At 36.7% G+C, this 18,259-nt stretch overlaps 1 protein-coding gene across 1 annotated transcript in view; it reads right to left on the bottom strand.

Moving 5' to 3' along the window:
• Positions 1-18,259, bottom strand: part of NALF1 (NALCN channel auxiliary factor 1) — a 428,526-nt gene that overhangs the window by 358,933 nt on the left and 51,334 nt on the right. The gene's annotated exons all lie outside the window — the stretch shown is intronic.

Here is an 18,259-nt window from a genome sequence, read left to right as displayed (position 1 = left end):
TTAGAATTTAGCAGTATGCCCTTTCCCCAGTACAAGTTGTCAAAGCTTGGTATATAGGCTGGACTTACTCTCTGAAATATGCACTAGCATGCAGTAACTACCTAATTAAGGTCTGTTTCAAGTTGTAAATAAGAAAAAGATAAATAGTTCAACCTAATTATTCACCATAGGGTTGAAGAGTAAAAGTGGTAGCTATAATCAACTCTGAGCCACACAAAAGAGGAATTAAAAAAAATAACTGGTGGAATTACATAGGGAAAGACTTGGAAGAAAAAAATCTTGATGTTTTCCAATGTAAAAGCAGAAAGTAAATATATATATATATATATATATGTTTTATAGAAAAAGTCTGGTTTTAAATTTCTCTTTTAAAATAGTTTGGTTAAAAGTAGGTTTGGCAATGCTTTCTTCCAGGATGCTTATTCAATTTTTACAATCCAGTTTACAGCTGTAAAATTTGCTGGCACTAATATCCAAGTATTAATCAGGTCCAGCAGGTTTTCTGGAATCACCTAAGTTCAGGGGTGAAATCCAGCAGGTTCTAACAAGTTCTGGAGAACCGGTAGTGGAAATTTTGAGCAGTTTGGAGAACCGGTAGCGGAAATTTTGAGTAGTTCAGAGAACTGGCAAATACCACCTCTAGCTGGCCCCAGAGTGGGGAGGGAATGGGGATTTTGCAGTATCCTTCCCCTGCCACGCCCACCAAGCCATGCCATGCCCATCAAGCCATGCCATGCCCACCATGCCATGGCCACAGAACCAGTAGTAAAAAAAATTGGATTTCATTAATGCCTAAATTGACTGGGATTGTTTTCTATTGAAAATAAAGGCTAAATAATTTTTTGAGTTGAGTTTGATTCCTGGTTACTTCATGGCTCAATTCAACTTTTTTTTTCCTGACAAATATATGTAAGTGATTTGCCATTGCCTCTTCTATAATTGCTTTTTACTTCTCAGTATAGCCTACAATCTAGGGATGCCCTAGTTGTGTATAATCCAAGAAATAATAATGTTTCTCATTGCTTCATTTGTTTTCGATATCAGCCTAGGTTGGTTAGGTATTGTCAGTTACTGTGACATGGTTAATGTTATATAATCAGAACACAAGAAAGTTAGTTCTTCAATTACTTTCTAAATTGAATCAATATTGTGAGTAAATATGTTGAGCATGCCAATAAAAACTTCTTGCTCTTGTTTGCTCTATAACTACTAGATCTTACTTCAGTCCATCAGATAAGAATATTTAATGTTCATTTGCTACTTCAGGGAAAAAAGAGTGAAGCAAAAGGAGCAATATTAGAAGAAATGAAGAAAACATATTCATCCTTTGTTCTAATCTTTAATCTCATAAATATCATGGGGTACACCTCATAAATTTAAATCCTATCAATAAAAGAGTATGGTATAGTTGCTGAGGTGTTGAAATACGATTGGAAAAATACTCAGCTTCACATCTAAGGTGAAGACCACATGTGAATTTCCTATGCATAGGTATCTACTCAACTAATGGTTAGTGCTATTTTGGCACTATATAAGGATTAAGGGAATTCAAGACGGGTTGGACTTGGTTTATGTGTGGTTACGTAGAGACTCTTTTGACTCCGCCCCCAGGTTTTGCCACTCCTGCTCCTACATCTGTCAGCCATGAAACTTTTGGACCAAATGCTCTTAGCTCATTCTCACCAAATGCTCTTAGATCACAAGATTGTTGTTTTCAGAGAAAATAACAGAGAGCTCACATTATGCTCTAGAGAAAAGGCAGGATGTGAGTTTCATAAATAAACATTAAATAAAAAAAGAAGCTTGCAAGGCCTACTTGTAAATATTAAATAGTGATACAAACAATATTCTATTTAAGTGCAAACTGATAGGCCAAGAAATATGTATTTAGGAAACATGTAAAATAATGTAAATACACGCTTTTAAAGAATGATTTTGCTAGAAGATTATGGATCTCAAGGCCAAGACAGCATGGGTGGGTACCATGGATAGGCTCTTCCTATGCTACAGGTGTGGGAGTGCCACAGGCAAGCACTAAGGAGCAGGGGGGAAGGTGACTGCCATGAGCAGGTGCTAGGGAACATGAGTGGATGCCAAAGGTAGGTGTGCCATGGGGCAGCAGGTATGGTGGTCATAAATGCAGGCCAGCCTGAATTTTGATCATGTAACCACGCTGGCCATGCTGCAATGGCCAGAATTTCCAAGGAATGGTCTTAAATTATTGTTTTTCTGTACTGTTGTAACTTTGAATGGTCACTGAATGAATGGACATAACCCAATGACTACCTGTATCTAATTTTCCTATGCATGCATCATTTGCACGTTTACCAGTATGATTAATAAAATATTTAAACTATCCATTTAATTAGTGAAGTTCACACATTTGTAATGTAAACCAGGTCACTCCTTTATTTAGATTATGTGACAAACCGTATTTTAATACAGTTACAATACTGAAAAATTTGATTAACAAACAGTAGAATTATGTAATTTGAGGGATTACTCAAAAAAATATGATATATATGCTGGCATTCTGCTGCAATTTAAAATAGAAATCTAGATCATTGGTTAGCCTACATAAATGCCTCTCAAGAAGAAGAAAAACAAATACTGTGTCTTCCTGATTTGCCCTTTCAGTCTGTAGCCACCGTGTTTCCCCGAATATAAAATTGGGTCTTATATTCATTTTTGCTCCAAAAGACGCATTAGGGCTTATTTTCTGGTTACATCTTATTTTGGGGGAATACAGTACTAAATGTGTCCATCTGGCTGAGGATCTTAACTGGAGCTTATTTGGGGGGTAGGGTTTATATTACGAGCATCCTGGGGGAAAATCACACTAGGACTTATTTTACAGTTGGGTCTTATTTTTGGGAAAACACGGTATATGAGTTTTTTGAGCTGATGAGGTACTCTCTAAAGTCAGAATGTTCTTTCTCTTTCCAAAGATTGCCCTGTTCTGTTGTAATATTAATTAATTTATTAACAGAAAAAACTATGTCCATCAAATTTAAACATAAGAAATGGACAGCTATGTGGAATAGAGCTTGCATTGTGATGGCATGACCCTCCTTTCTTCATGTACCTCTACCTACCCTCATGGATACCTCTGTACAATATACTTAGCCTCTTTTATGTCACTGCAGAATGCAAGATGCAGAAGAAGGCAGTCATGCACTTCCTGATTTTCTTGCACTTTACTACTGCAATGTGCTGTACATGAGGCTGCCCATACTGAACATCCAGAAGCTTGAACTACCACAGAATGCAGTGGCACAGACAGTAATAAGCACTTCTCTTTATGCCTCTTTATTGCCACTGTTGCTACATGAGTTGCATTGGTTATCACTCGGCTTTCAGGTGCAATTCAATGGTACATACTGGTCATCATCTATAAATAATTTTAAAGTATAATGCCAGGTTATCTGTGGGACCATCTGTATCCAATTGTTTCTGCCCACCTAAGAAAATATACTTAGGCAAAGTGGGTGTGCAGCAGCTCCCCTTAAATTAAACACTGTCATCTAATGGAACTAAGGAAGTGGTCTTTCTCTGGATTGGCATTGTCCCCAGAGTTACATGTGTTCATTGCATCAGTGATACTATCTAAAAATCTCATCTTCTGCCATCCCCTTCTCCTTTTGTCTTCAATCTTTCCCAACATCAGGTTTTTTTCCAATGAGTCTTCTCTTCTCATTTGGTGGCAAAAGTATTTGGCTTCAACTTCAGTATCTGTCCTTCTAAAAAAACAATCAGGGTTGATTTTCTTTAGGATTGACTGATTTGATCTCCATGCAGTCCAAGGGACTCTCAAGAATCTTCTCCAAAAGCACAATTCAAAAGCAAACCCTTGATGTACCTTTCCTGGGTTCATTTTCAGGGAAAGCATTAAGGTATTTATGCATATTATTTACAAATTGATTGTAACTTTCAGGCATTTAACACAAATACGTTCCAAAATTGCTGCTGTTGTATTTTGAATTTTGTTTGCTAACCTAGAAACTGTGCTCTCTTGTCTCACCATATCCCACAGAGAGCCATTCTCTTTTGTAGATATTGTTGGCCTTGTTTCTTATATAAAACAAATTATGCCCCCAATGTTGGGTTATTTAAAACTATTTCTTAACACAAAACATCCTCACCCTTATTTTGTTTTAATGAACGTACTATATTTTATTTTTATCCCTCTTTATTCTTTTTTGTCAGTAATTTATTTTCTTTTTAATCCTTGTTGCTTTCCTTTTGTAAATTTTAACAGCAACATATATTTTCATCAAATAATAGGTGCAGAGGATGGATTTCTAGTGGGGCAAGAAGTTCTTCACTTTGAAAATGTTAATTTAGCATGTTGTGGCCAAGGTAGAATAGGAAGCTTCAGCTTCTACAAATTATCAGGAATTTCAGCAATCACTGGGTTTTGTTTTGTTTTTGTTTGTTTGTTTTCAAAAACAAGTTTTTATTGGACACTTAGAAAGTTAGGTCAGACGAAAATTGAATTATATTTTCATGTTTCCCATAGAACATTTTCATTTGCTTTGTGACATGTTAGCTTGATATTTTAAGGGAACAACATAATGCCACTGGCCTTGGAAAAGGCATATGGAAGAAGAACAGAAAAAGCTTCTCCTGTATTTATCCCATGTCAGTCACCATGGTATTTAAGTACCTGTTGTACAGAAGAGAGCTGCTTTTCACAAGTACAGCATTATTCATACGCAACATGATTTTTTTCAAGATTTGATTTTTGTTTGCTTGGAATATTGCTTTAATTAAATGGAATACAATTTAAAACAGCTTGGTCTGCTTAAACAACCAATTAAAAATGATTTTCGCACAATCCAAGATTCCTATTTCACCTGAACTTCATAATGAAATCATCAAGACAAGTTTTTATCACATCCCATCTCCAAAAAAGATTCATTTTGTATACCTGTTGAGGGCTGCTTCCAAAAAGAACCTTATTTATTTAAATTTATGTAGCCACCCCATAGACTTACAAATGCACAGCAATAAAAACAGTTAAAGACACACAGTCCCACAAGCAGCCCAGTTTGTTAACAATTAAACAAATTAAACAAATCAGGAGCTTTCCAAACACATACCAACCCCAGGCCTGAGATCAAATCCAGGTCTTAGGTATTTCTAGCAGCCTATGAGATATGGCACTGTCCATATCTTTGAAGAGATGAGTTCCAGAGTGTGGGTGCACAGATGACTTTAATACAAGGTTTGGTGAAGGAAAAATACTAATAAGAATACTATACTTGATCTTAGCCAGAAGGCGAGAAATGGAAATAAGTAAACCACGGCTCCTGACTGTTAAATGCCTGAAGGTTCAGGGCTGAGCCAAGTACGCTCTGTTGAAAGGGCAGGTAATAGAGTTGGCAGACACCAGAGAGTAATAAAGTAAAATATTTGTAGCTGAGGGTTGAAATGAGAGGTCCTTGCTGCTGTCTGAGCTTGGCTATTTTCTTGCAAATGTTTCATTAGGTAAGATCATCAGACTAGCACTGATGATTTTACTTAGTTTGGGTAATGAAATGTCTGCAAGAAAACAACCGAGCTCATTGGTCAGGCACTAAATAGAGCTGGTTCCTGAATTGGAATTCCTTGCAAGAAAAGGAAAGTGCCAAAAGTAGAGATTTGCCTGTTTGTGGAGACTGGGATGCCCACTGCTGGAATGAAGGAGAATAACAAGACTCAAACTGTGGCTGACTGTTCCACTGTTTTTTTCCCCTTGTTTGACACACGTTACTTTGAAATTTTATTGAGTTCTTGGGGTGAACTGCTAACAATCCAAAGAGATTGTTTTTGTTTTCAAAACATTGAATGCTTGAATGTTTGATTACGTGAAGAGTAAGTTGCAACAGGTTTTCTAGATTTATTGTGTTTTGTGTTTGTTTACTGTTGCTCAGCTCCCTGTCTATGAAGACCATGCCACAGAAAGGGTCTGGGGTGTATCCAGTCTTCTAAAACAGGGGTGTCAAACTCATGGCCCACAGGCCACATGCATCACGTGCTGGCCTCGCCCCTGTCCAGTTTAGCAAAAAGTCCTGCTACATCATGTGACACCGCTGTGACGTGAGTTTGACACCCCTGTCCTAAAACATTTTCAATGGGCAGAAACAGTTGGAGATGGGCAGTCCCTGAGGTATCAAGGTCCTATTCCACAAAGGACTTTATAGGTAATGACAGCACTTGAATTGCACTAGTAAGCTGACTGATGATCTCACATAGTAGTGGTGATATGTGGACATACTGGGAGGCACCCATTAACAATTGCGTCATTGCATTTTGTATCAGCTTTGGCTTCCAGCTGATATTCAATGGCAGTCCCATGTAAATTACACCATACTAAAATTCAAAAGCAGGGAAATAGTTTAGGTTGCAGAAAGTAATCTAAGTAAAGAGAACAGATTTTTTTGAACAGATTAGTTAAAGTATTGGAATAAAAAATTATAGAATAATGCTAGTAATCCACAGTTTTTTTCTTTTTAACTTTTTGGATATTTGGACAGAGTTTTTTTCTCTTAATTTCTTATGTCCATCCAAGGCTAGCACACCAATTATTTTTTGGTTTCTCTGAAAAAAAATCAATAGACTATCATTTAGCCAAATTTATCTAACTTGTTTTATTTCTATTTTAAATTTTGTATTTATATGTTTTATTTCATGGCTGTTCACCGCCCTGAGTCCTTCGGGAGTAGGGCGGTATACAAATCTAATAAACAACAAACAACAACAATTTCAGGACTGATAATGAATTTGTGAATTTCAGCAACACAATTTTGGGATTGCAGATTGTATCATCTATTATCCCTTCCATGGTTTCTACACCATTTCCTCTTTGTTTCTCTTTTCCTTCAAGGATCCAATTCATGCTATTTGATGAGGACTCCTTGCTTCACCTGAAAATGAGTGGAGCCTAAGCACGCTACAGAATGGGAAGACTACCCCAAATCTATACCTATCAAACTGTAAACTAAAACAGGTAGACTTGTCAGCCAGGCTTTGAGAGGAATATAAGAGTCATTAGTTTAGGTGTCTAGATTCAGCTACTTTAGTCTGATTGTAAAGAAGAATATTTGGCAAGAGAATAAAATGTATAATTTCATTCAGTTTTGAAGGTCATCTCTAGCAGCTGCTAGAATGTTATTTTTATGAGGATGTTCAAGGCTACTTCATTTCATTGACACTTACAGCAGAAGACTCTCTACGCATGCACACACAATTAGGGACTGTCTTCCAAACAACCTTGTGATATTTCCCAGGATAAGGCCTTTAACCCTTCAGTAAGAGATTTGATTTTTATTCTTCTTACTCTTCTACTTGGATTTAGTAAACATACATTGATTATGCCTTCTACGCTTTACATAGCACTATGATAGAATTACTGGTTCATTATGTGTGTGTTAAATTGGATTCTTTAAACTAATTTATTACTTATTTTACTTGATTTTATTACTTTTATTTCTATGGATGCTGATCACATGCTGCTCTGGACGATGGAAGGTTATAGCTCTTTAAATAAATAAATCACTGGCAATCAGTGAAATAGGCAGCTTAATCTCCATAGAAACATACTACAAGATTCCTACAAAAATTATAGCCATGTTGTTCATCAGAAAATAAAAATCCATGCTTACTTAATAACTTGATATAAGCTATAATGACAAAAAAATATACAGATAGTCCTTGACATACAACAGTTTATTTAGTGACTATTCAAAGCTACAATGGCATTGAAAAAGGTGATTTATGATCGTTTTTCACAGTTACAACCATTGCAGCATCCCCATAGTCACATGATCAAAATTTTGGATGCTTGGCAAGTGGTTCATATTTATGATGGTTACAGAGTCCCAGGGTCATTTGATCCCCTTCTGCAACCTTCTAACAAGCAAAGTCAATTGGGAAGCCAGATTGACTTAACAACACCCACTGCAATGATTCATTTAACAACCATGTTACTAATTTAACAACTTCAATAATTCACTTAACAAATGTGGCAAGAAAAGTTGTAGAATGGAGCAAAGCTCAACAAATGTTTCACTCAGCAACATAAATTTTGGGCTCAACTGTGCTCGTAGGTTGAGGACTACCTGAACATTATCTACCTCCAGATAGTTTTCTCAACCAAGATCTTACAAAAAGTAGGCAAGAAGATGAAGAAGATTCCCCAAACTAGGTCAAATGCTACATCCATATGCAGCTCAATATGTGTCAGAAACTGAGTCTAGAGATTGAATAGCTTTAGCAAAAAGTGTCATTAATATCTAACTATACTGTCATGCCCCAGCATATAATTTGTATATATATGGTTGTTGTTCTCTGGCCCCATCTAGTGGCCACGGACTAAATGCCAATATGTAATGTTTGGAAGCTTGGAAAACAAGTGCATGCTGGGAAGCCAGACTCCAATTCCTTTAGCATTTGGAAAACAGAAGCACCAGGGAGAATCCAGCCTAATCCGTGGCACTGTCTATCTGAGGACAAAAATCCACATCCCATGCACACAGCATTGCTGTTGAGATTTAAATTTATCTGTATTTGTTAGTTGTTATGCTCACCAGCACTCAACACTGCTTATTTTGTATTTGACTTCTTATTGTATGTATTTCTATTTTTCCCAGTTTCACCCATCCTGTTCCTTTAATAAAGCATCCAGATCTATGCACACGGTCTGTTTTATTGGAGGATAGGTGGGTTTAGCCGCATGTCAAGCTGTACACAAAGTAACGTGTAGTGAGGACAAGAACATATACTCTATATTTTTCTGCCTTTCCCTCCCAATCCATAAACACAAAAGCTATCTATCTCTACAACATTATCTTTGCAAATGACTAAATTGACAAGAAGTAGCCAGGCAAGTTGATTTTTAAACTTTGGAAATACATTGGGGGTTTTTTTGTTTGTTTGTTTTTTAAAAAACAATACATTAAACTTGTATCCTTGTTTTCTGTTAATTACACCACTGAGTTCTGGAGACAGGATATAAGGGACAGCCACATATGAAATAATCTTGTGATAAGGACTTCTTAGGATATTTAATGATCTCTTCTAGGAATCAAGCAGAGCTAGTTTAGTGAAAGAGACCAGAAAGCAAATAGTGTGTTAAACTTAATTAAGGTAAACTAGAAACAGCACATCAACCTACAAGGCTAATTTATACTCGATAAAAGCGTTTATCAATTTACGTAGAATAGAATAACTTTATTGTCACTTTGAATGTACATTAATCAACATACATTAAAATGAAATTTCATTGCATACAGCTCTCGAAGGGTCACCACCTCCAATATACACTACATAATCATGATAGAATAAATAAATACAAAATTATGCATATATTTGCATATATTATATGACACATAGAAACAACACAGTCGACTTCAGATGTATGGTATACATGTACATGATGAGAAAAATGAATCTTGTGGGTTTACCAGATGGATGGCATAGGGAACAAAACTGTTACAGAATCTGGTAGTTCTGCTAAAAATACTTCAAAACCTCCTCCCAGAGGGAGCAACAGACATGAAGGCAACGACAACCACTGCACATTTCCAAGAGATATTTGGGCTTGGTCATTCCAGATGTTAACTTAGAACCAATGTATACTTTCAAACACTAACAGAGGTTAAAGCTCTATTTGCTTTCTACCATGCAACATAAAATCCCAGATACCAAGTGGCACATAATACATTTCAAAGAAATAAGGTCTAACCAATTTACAAATGAGACAGAGAATTCAAAAATACATATTGTATATCAGTTCATTTCAATGAAGACTTAGAAAACCCGGAAAGATATCCATAATTTTTAATTTATAAAAAGGAACAGAAGGTTAAATTATCAATGTTCGACATGCAATTAACTCTTTCTCTACTTTTGGTACCTCAATCATCATGTATGCTTCTGAAAAGAACAAGTAAAAATTTCAGTGTTGTGGCGGAGATTATTTCGACCTACCCCACTGCACCAAATTTTTATTTGCATTACTTCAGAAAAGATGTTAATTGATTTCTATCAATTCCTACTGGAAGAGGTTAAGCACACAAATATAGGCATCCATCTATTCATGAAGAAAAATAACTACACTAATAATATATTTTTTGTGCAGACAGAGGCCTGTGGACCAGATGGGAAGTTCCACGCTAGAGGTGGCAGCTGGACTGATGGCAGACTCCACGTCTCCCCCTTGCTTTCTGCTCTCCAACTATTCATCTTTTTGCTGTCATATTGATGTTTTTTCATTGTATTATTTTTCACTGTTTATTTTGTTGTTCTATTATTTTACTTCTGTTTACACGCTTTTCATTTTTGTGAACAGCCTAGAGTAGCTCCATGGCAAGATAGGCAATCAATCAATCAATCAATAGGTAGCACGCACATACATACATACATACATACATACAAGTGGGCAATCACTTAAATATGAGCCAGCAGTGTGCTGCAGCTGCCAAAAAAGCCAAAATAGTTCTAGGCTGCATTAACAGAGGGATATAAACAAGATCACATGAAGTGTTAATACCACTTTATAATGCCTTCGTAAGACCACACTTGGAATACTACATCCAGTTTTGGTCACCACAATGTAAAAAAGATGTTGAGTCTCTAGAAAGAGTGCAGAGAAGAGCAACAAAGATGATTAGGGGACTGGAGGCTAAAACATAAAACAATGGTTGCTGGAATTGGATATGTCTAACTTAATGAAAAGAAGGACTAGGGGTGACATGATAACAGTGTTCCAATATCTCAGGAATCCACTAAGAAAAGGGAATCAAGCTATTCTCCAAAGCACCTGAAGGTGGGACAAGAAGCAATGGATGGAAACTAATCAAGGAGAGAAGCAACCTAGAACTAAGGAGAAATTTCCTGACAATTAGAACAATTAATCAGTGGAACAACTTGCTTCCAGAAGTTGTGAATGCCCCAACACTGGAATTTTTAAAGAAGAGATTGGAGAAACAAGAGCCTGTAGTACAGTGGACTAAAGCACTGTTATTAACAACTGCTGCTTGCAATTACTGCAAGTTCAAATCTCACCAAGCTCAAGGTTGACTCAGCTTCCATCCTTTCAAAGGTAGGTGAAATGAGGACCCAGATTGTGGGGGCAATAAGCTGACTTTGTATAAATATACAAAAGTATGAAGGCTATTGCTTAATGCATTGTAAGCCGCCCTGAGTCTCCGGAGAAGGGCGGCATATAAATTAAAGCAAAAAAAAAAACATTTGTCTGAAATGGTGTATAGGGTTTCCTGCCTGAGCAGGGGGTTGGATTATAAAACCGCCAAGTCCCTTCCAACTTCGTTATTCTGTTCTAACAATGAAGAATGAACAGAAAGTGAGTGTGTGTATGTGTGTGCTGGATACAATCCAATTTATATTTTTAAGAAACTTATTTCAGTTGGAAAATTATTGTGGGTAACTTCCAGATTATCTTGCATCCAGACAGATTTGCAGCCAATCCTTAGCATACATCCAGATCACAGAAAGCACAAGGGTTATTTAATGGAAGTTGCAAAAAATATACCTTAGGGTTTATTTACTATATCAGCGAACATCAAAGGAGTTGTGGCAAAATGTGTGTTGATTTCACTTGCAGCAAGGGTCTGCATTATCAATTCAGATACTTGTTCAGCTAAATTTTGCTGAGGATTTTTTAACTGACTTGATTTTCCACCATAATAGAAAGTTGGATCCAGCTCCAGGAAAACATTTGTCAAGTCTTCTAAAAAGAAAAAGAATACTGGGATTCTATAGGTACCAAAGTGAATTTTTAAAAATATATCTAAATATAGACCTCCAAAAAGATCAGGAAAGGGCTGTATGGATTGTTGATTAACCGAAGGCTGTTCACCCTGGCAAAGAACTTACATGACCTTGCATTTAAGCAACCATGACATTTTCTTCCTGGCTTGCTTTCACATTTTACTCTAATGCTAGGAGGAAAGAATAACATTTCAGCTTTGGAGCCAACATAGTGATGCCAAATTCAAGAAACACAGCTTCTCCCTCATGTATAACTACTCTTTTTAAAATATTTTTATAATTTTATATTTTTTATAATATTCTTCACTGTGACTGTATAAACCCTGCTGTATTTCACAGACCTGGAAAATCAAAAATTCTATTCATTGTTGCTATTAGACCAATGCTCAGAAATCACTAAGAGATTTACAAAATTATTTATGACTAGCTGATAAGCCAGCGTTGCCCAGGTAGTTATCTATCCCAATCCTGTATTAAACAGGAAAAGGAAAGAATTATATCTATAGTGTGAAATCAAAGTAATTTTATTTACAGGGTTTTAATTAAGACATAATTGCCCTAGCCAACAGCCTGGGAAAAATTCTACAGCCTTTGAGATGATTATCTGCATTAGCAGGCACCTCCCCTGACAACTTGCCCTCTTTGCTTGAAGCTGAGGGCCTAGGGTGTTTGTTTGTTTCTTTTAAGAACCAATCCCCCTTACCAGAGGGAGCCCCCTTGTGGAGTACAGTGGAACACAATGGCAACTCCACTGTGCTGTACAGTAGAAGCCATTTTAAGGCACAACAGGCTGTATCTTAACAGAACTTGAATCCAAAATGCACACTATCACTGTCAAAAGTACTGTGACTTCACATTATAGATATAATTCATTCCTTTTCATTTCAGTGGCCAGGCATTCCAGAGTTATGCTGGAACACACACACACACAGAGGTGTGTTAGGGGTGTCTTACCCCCACAGTATTTTTTTCCAGAGAGTAAGTCATCTGTGTACCAAGTTTGATTGAAATTGCTCAAGGTGTTCCAGAGTTATGCTGGAACATACACACACACAGCCATTTATATAGAGAGAGATTACTGAATTCTGAATGAGCCTATTAGAACAAGCCCAACCTTTCTTATTGTTCATTCATGTACAATGTTTTTGTTTGACTGTTATTTGATTATTTTCAATTATAGTTCTCCGTTCTTATTTGATTTTTCTGTATAATCTAATATTTGATCAAAATAAATTCACTGAGGATATCCATTGTTGAGATTGCCTAGGTTTTAATATAACTTTATGAAAATATATGTTTTTACATTCTTCTATCTGATTGCTGAACATATTGCTAGATAAAATCATATTTTGTCCAACATTGTTCACTTAAGCAATTAATTAAATTGTTTGCATTCCAATTATTTTTCTGACATGTTTCGTCTTAATATGAAGCCAAAACTTTAGCAACCATTTCATTTTGTACAGCATTAAAGAAACATTTTATGCACATAATTATGCATAAAATTATTCAATAATTATGCATACAGCCTCATGTAAGTTGAGTAGTTTAAGTTATTTCCCATAGTCCATGTCATAACAGAGAAGCAAACCATCACAAATTCCACAATTTCATTTCAAGGGAATTGATATGAAGAATATGGCAATGTATTATGCATCATTAGTATAAATTGATTCTTCCTCTAAATTTCTTCGTATTTTTTTCAATATAATGAAGGCAGAAATATTCCAGAGAAAAGTATATTTACAAAAGAAGCACATACATGCTAATACTCAAATATATTTTTAAAGGTGATCTTATATACATGACAGTATCAATACATTATTTTCCTTAAGAGTGTTAATAAAATGTTCAAAGGAGGATTCCAAAGCCAATTTGATTCATCCAGTATTTTTTTTTCAAAATTATATAGCTTCATCCTCCTATATTTTTCTGAATATCAGATTAATTGCAGTAATCAAATGATGACAATTTGTTTCAAAATAATGCCGCAACACTTTGAAAGGAATCAGCAATTACTTGTAAGAGATGGTGGTTTGACATTACTAACAGCCTGCAATTTTAAGGCCCAGGGAATAATTTGCTCCTTTTTTACATCATGAGAGACAAAAAGGGAACAGAGCTACAGCAGATATAATATAGGTTGGAGTGCAGTCCTAACCAGGGGTGAAATGCTGCCAGTTCAGGCCAGTTCGCCCAAATGGGTAGGAAAAAATGCTACTGGTTCACCGAACTAGTAGTAAAAAATGTAAAAAAAAAAAAAAAAAATATTCAGACGATCAGCTGATCGTTGGAACTTTTTTTTTTTTTTTTAACTTTTTAAGTATTTTTTTACTACCGGTTCTCTGGAACCAGTAGTTAAAAATGCTTTAAAAAGCAAAACAAAAAAGTTCTGACGTCATGTATCGCTCAGCTGATCATTGGAACTTTTTTTTTACTTTTCAGGCATTTTTTTTACTATGAGCTCAGGCGAATGGGTAATAAAAAAATGCTTTAAAAAAGTTTTTAAAAGGCTCCGATGATAACAGCTGTGCCACACGATCATCGGAACCTTTTTATTACTTTTTTAAAGCATTTTTTACTACTAATTTGCACAAGCCGGTAGTAAAAAATTCTTTTAAAAAGTTTTTAATAAGGTTCCCATGCACGCCACAGCTGATCACCCCCCGTGCTGTTCTACTTACCTTCCCAAGCCTCCGTTTGGTGTGCAATGCGCATGCACACATGCAACTCACATTTGGTGTGCACTGTGCATGTGAGTGCACATGTGTTTGGCGCATGACACATGCGCAGCCAGTGAACCGGTAGTAAACTGGTTCAGATTTCACCACTGATCTTAACTATCCATTGAAGTCTGTGTCTGTCCTGTTTGGTTGCTATGCCAAACCAGCTACTTATAGAGGTACAAATGACAGACTCAATAATTCCTCTGTAGAACTGTATCAGCAGCTCCTTGGGCAGTCTGAGCTTTCCGAATTGGCAGAGGAAGAACATTCTTTGTTGTGCTTCTTTGATGAAGTTTTTGATGTTAGGTGTCCATTTCAAGTCCTGAGATATTACAGAACTCAGAAACTTGAAGGACTCTACTGTTGATACTGTGTTTTCTAGTATTGTAACAGGTAGTAGAAAGGAGGGCTTCTCCTAAAATCTACTATTATCTCTACAGTTTTGAGTGTGTTCAGTTCAAGATTGTTCCGGTCACACTACAGGGCCAATTGTTCAACTTCACCTCTATATGCAGATTCACCATTGTTTCGAATGAAACCAATGACTGTTGTACCATCTGCAAAATTTTAGTATTTTAACAGAGGGATCCTTTGGGATGCAGTCGTTGGTATAGAGAGAAAAGAGTAATGGAAAATGCACACAGCTCTGGGGGGCACTTGTGCTAATTTCACAGATATCTTATGTGATTTCGCCTAGCTTCATCTGCTACTTCCTTCATCTGCTGCTTCCTATCTGTTAGTTTATAAGATAGGTGTAGATTTGGCTATTGTTGGTATATCTAAAGTGGGGAAGATAGTGGTAGATAACAGTGATCACCTCTCAAACCTACAGTAGAATACATTCCAGTCATTAGCCAGCTGACGATTGCCTTCAGTAAGGGAGGGAGGTCTGCTGTAGCCATGATATTTTTTAGACTTCTCCACACATTTCCTGGTTCATTAGCTGACAATAGATTTTCCAGCTTTTTGCAATAGCTTCCCTTTGCTTCCTTGATCTCCCTTGTTAATACATTCCTGGCCTGATTGTACAAAATCTAATTCCTTTTGTGTAGGCCTCCTCTTTGGCATGGCATAGCTGCTTAAAATTAGCTGTGAACTAAAGTTTTTTTTATTATTAATATATAAGCACAAGCTTTTGGTAGGCACACATGTCCTCACCAAAGCTAATACATGGTGTCACAGTATCAGTGAGTTCATCCAAGTTCACTGAAGCAGGTTCAAAAACACTCCAGTCTGAAGCAAGCCTGTATCTCTAACTTTCCTTCCTCAATCCAAGACTTCACTGTTTCAACCACAGGTTTTGCGGTTTTAAGTTTCTGTCTGTAGGCAGGTATGAAATGGGTCATACAATGATCAGAAACACCTGCAGCTGCTCTTGTGAGAGAGTGATACCTTTTAACTTGGTATAGCAGTATAGCAGTGATCCAATATGTTTTTGCTTCTAAAGACAGTTAACATGCTGAGCGTATCTAGGCAGTTCGTGAGTAAGATTAGCTCTATTAAAATCTCCTCAAACTATGAGTAGGGAGTCTAGATATTTCTGTTCTGGGCCCAGAATCTGGTCAGTTAAAGTGTGCAGTACACTGCTTGTCCAAGCATGGGGGTATATAAACCCAACTAAGATGAGTGGGGAGAACTCTCATGGAGTACAAAAGAGTTTGCAATTAATAAATAGTGTTTCTAAGTCCACATCACAAAATTTCTTCAGTACTGCAACATCCTTGCACCAGCAGTTATTAACGAAGAAGCAGATTCCCCCTCCTCTCTTTCCCAGAAATCTCTATAAATCTGCCCTTTGAATATGAAACCCTGGAAGCTATAATATAGCATCCCCTATAGTTTCATTGTTGTCCTGATTTAAAAGGAGCAGTTCATCCATTTATTTATTTATGTACTAGTGAATGTGGTTTGTTAGGTGAAGCGATGAGAGGGGGGTCCTTACCCCTCTCTTTCTCAATTTGACAAAGTCACCTCTAGGTCTTCCTTTCCAGCGTTTCGTTTTCTCCAGCTGTTGAAGACAGCAGCTGCTCCTCCAATCAGAATATCCACACAACTTCCTTCTGCGTTTGCAAGGACAGGAAAAACCGGAGGAGGAATATTCCTAGAAAGTTGTCTGCTATTCAGAAGCTCATCTTTGGTTTTATGTAAGCTGCAGTGAGTCACATAATTTTTTTTTTAAAAAGTAAAAAAAAAAACCACTAGAGAGCATTTTACCAGCAGTGCCATCTTGAGATGAAAAATTTTGAAATCTGAAATTAAGGTGGCACTGAAAAAGTAAATTTGCATCAGATCCTCATATTTATGACCAGCACAGAATTCCCACACTTGATCAAAATTTGGGCATTTTTCAATTTGCAAGTATTTATGACTGTTGCAGTTAAATAACAAGCAGAGACAATAGAGAAGCTAAGCAGTAAAATTGCTACCTTAATTTTTTTTAATTTTTGATGAAAATATCTCTTTTTTGCTGGGAAAATTAAATGTTTTTGAAACTAATCTGCTATGGCATTTTTTCTGTCTGAAAGGAGCTGTTTATGACTGGCTTTAAGAGTTCCAGCTATAAAAGTTTAATTACTGAAGTATTTTGGACTATATCAAAATAATACCTTGGAATCAGTAGTAGGTTGCTCCCGGTTCGGGCAAACCGGTAGCAGTGGTGGCAAGAGGCTCCACCCACCTGCCCAGCCATCAAAATGCTCTGCGCATGCACAGAAGCACCACGCAATCACAAAGCGAGCCCACGCACTACCGATAGCGAACCGGTAGCACTGGGATATGAAACCCACTACCGCTTGTAATCAACCTTGTCATGATAAAGATGTAAATATTTATAAATATACAATTAAATAAAATCTTTTCTAACTCACATTAATTAAGTCTGATACAAGAAAACATGCTGGAGGATTGTGAACTGTGTGTCTGTGGATTTGAAAGTTCAGTGTCTCTCAACACTTTGCAATTTGTTTATGTACTTTTTCTTTATTTTGCAATATTTAGTTATGGACAAAGTTATTTTATCCTTCTCCCATTATTTTCTGTTGTGGATTTATTTTGCTATAAGACATTGATCAGAAAATGATTGCTTTTTTCAAGGAGCTGCAGAAAATGGGCAAAAGCAGCCATTACATTTTTCTGGTGTCAGATGGGTCATTCCTCACATGGCTTTTGACTTCTTTCCTCCTCATCACTGAATTCAGCAGTCCTTAATGAGCCCATGGTCAAGTAGATCAGTAAGGCATTCTGTGTAAAGAAATGTGCAACAGTGGAGAGGTTAGCATTTCTGTTCTAATCATAATAAAACAAAACACTAAACGGCATTCCGAATGATATCCTGGCATTTGGGTTCACTGTTGTTTCTGGCAAAGTGTTGCTAATTGGCTTCTGTATCATGTCAGTCCCAGATGATCATGTGGATTACAGCTCAGCAACAGGCCAAACTATTCAACGAAAGCATTGGCGAGTTGAAAAACTCCCCTAGAGCGCACACAAGTCATAAACTGCAGTATCTGTGTTAGAGAGTTGCAAAATTGTTCAGAAACCTCAAAGCGCCGAGAAATTGATCAACATCTAGTTGTAATGGTTTACAGAGGTCCAAATATTGCTTGCTTATTGTGTTCAGATATAATGATATAATAGTAGTTTATCATCTGATTCACAAGCCGCAAGCACATGCAATTGCTTCCTTCCCAGTTCTCCAGCGGTATTCCCAATATTCAACTGTGCCTCAGAATCGTCAAGGGTTAGGAAATGGTTCTGCA

The sequence above is a fragment of the Pantherophis guttatus genome, chromosome 5 (genome assembly GCF_059756535.1).
Source record: "Pantherophis guttatus breed Tessera chromosome 5, ASM5975653v1, whole genome shotgun sequence".
In the NCBI taxonomy this organism is placed as follows: Eukaryota; Metazoa; Chordata; class Lepidosauria; order Squamata; family Colubridae; genus Pantherophis; species Pantherophis guttatus.
Note: the sequence above shows the minus strand (reverse complement) of the source record. Positions and strands in the feature narration are given on the sequence as shown.